The sequence below is a fragment of the Rhagoletis pomonella genome, unplaced genomic scaffold (genome assembly GCF_013731165.1).
Source record: "Rhagoletis pomonella isolate Grant_MI unplaced genomic scaffold, Rhpom_1.0 Rhpom_scaffold_01335, whole genome shotgun sequence".
Classification (NCBI taxonomy): Eukaryota; Metazoa; Arthropoda; class Insecta; order Diptera; family Tephritidae; genus Rhagoletis; species Rhagoletis pomonella.
In genome coordinates, this window is record NW_023459889.1 from 13,951 (window position 1) to 16,219 (window position 2,269).

The following is a 2,269-nucleotide window of genomic DNA, read 5'->3' on the forward strand; positions in this document are numbered from 1 at the left end:
TACATGCAACCATTAAATCTTTAAAGTTAGTATATTCGAACCCAACAGCCCGTATTGTAAAAAACTCGCTGTACCTAAACTTTATTGACTGACTGTATTGATTAAAAGAAAAATACTGATAAAATAAAATATTTCACACAAACAGGGTGGAAAATTTAGAGCGCCTGCCCGTATTTTGTTTTTAAGTTAAATATTAGTGGCATTGTGCTACTATGATAGCACGGCCGAGTAATCATAGTCAACTTATGTAGAGTAGTCGAAAAAAATTATAGCCGCACCAAATTTTGACAAGTTTGAAAATATTATTTTTGTTGTTATTTTTTTTTTTGGTTAGTTTTTTATAGTGTATTCTTTACAAACATCCGTATAAATACAAGTTTAGAGGCAGTGTCACACGATTGGGAATTTGCCGAAATTTGGTGCAAATCGTATCCCAATTGTATGAATACCCAAATACTTTTCTTTATCCCAATCACGAAAAATAATTTGTTGAAATTTTTCAATACAAGATTGCTGTATTGTATCAAGCTTCTCACTACAAGAAAAAAAATTGTCCAAATTTTTTTATTTTGTACCAATAGCCCAATGTAAAAATGCACAAATCTGTACAATCAGTTATCGTAATAAATCAACCCTAAATACAAATAAATGTTGTTCTGTAACTTATTGCAAGTCTCGTCTTACTACCGTCTTACTCTATTTCAAATGTTGTCCTGAAGTTGAGTACCAAAGTTAAGAATCTAGGTGTCGTGTTTGATTCAGCGTTCACAACATATCAATTACATTATTCCCAAAGCGTTCTCCTCATTGGCTTTCATTAAGCGAAACAGTGCTCAATTCAAGGATCCATATACAAGAAAGCTTTTATATAATACGTTTGTCAGGTCCAAACTGGAATATGCCTCTATAATATGGAATCCTTCTTACGAAGTTCACCATAACAGGATTGAGCGTGTACAAAAAGGTTTTTTTAAATTCGGTTTGGCTCAAATTAGGTTTGAGAATTCTACTCCACCATATATACCTCGCTGCAAGCTGATTAGCTTGCAAACTCTTCGTAGTAGGCGGACTATTTCGGGTTTGATGTTTTTACATGATATTCTGAGTGGGGAATTCGACTGCCCCACTCTATTAGATCGCATTAAACTCAATGCTCCAATGAAGATGCTACGCCAACATGATATTTTTTCGATTGATCTATGTTAGACGAATTATGATCTAAATGAACCATTGATAAAGTTAATCCCAAGATGGTCAGTTCTACGTTACCGGATTGACTCGGAGCACCCACTCCGACCTAGGACCATTACCCCAACAACCTGACAAGGCGTAACACCACATCAGTAAGATGCAACGCATGAAGTGCTGCTTTCACTGCAGCCTGCTGCTCTGCTACCACACAACCCCAATCGCCTGCACCTACATCTGTGCCAATGCCAACGCCAGCAGTAATCCCACAACCGCGGCCCACGGTCACACCCACACCGGTACCAACACCGGTGACAACACCAGTTCCCACGACAGTCGGGTCTACGTAACCGGAACGACCCAGATTTATATCTGGCCAAGGACTGTCACTCCAGCAACACTCCCCAAAATCTCTTTGGGGAATTTGTATGCTGTTACAACAACAACAACAACACCAGCGGTCGGACCACCACACCCGCAACAAACACAACCGGCACAGCAAGCAGTTCAGGCAGCGCGCCAGCACTCCCTCACCCCGCGAATAACCATCACCAGGCCCAATTCCATCAAACTATTGCAGTTCAATTGCAACGGACTACAAAGCAAGATCGCTGGGATAGTCAGCTTCATGAGGCGCAACAAAATCTCAGTCGCGGCGGTCCAGGAAACCAAACTCCACTCCGGCTCTAGCCTTCAGAGTCAGGATGAGTTCAACGTCATCCGAAGAGACCGCCCTCGCGTCGGCCGAGGCGGCATCGCCTTTATATTGCACAACGCGGTCCAATACCGGCTCATTACCCCCCGAATCGCCGCCAACGACACACACATTGAGCCCAAGGTGTGGCAATCAAGTCGGGAGATACTGAGCTAGAAGTCGTCAAAATGTACATACCACCTGCCACCAGCTGCCCAGCAGGATACCGCCCGAACATAAGTGCGCTACTTGAAGGCGAAAACCGGGTAGTGCTAGGGGATTTTAACGCGCACCACGAACTCTGGCACTCCAACCTGGGCAACGACCAGCGGGGTACACTAATCGCAGAACAAATTGATGACTCAACGTTTTGCACTGTAAACGACG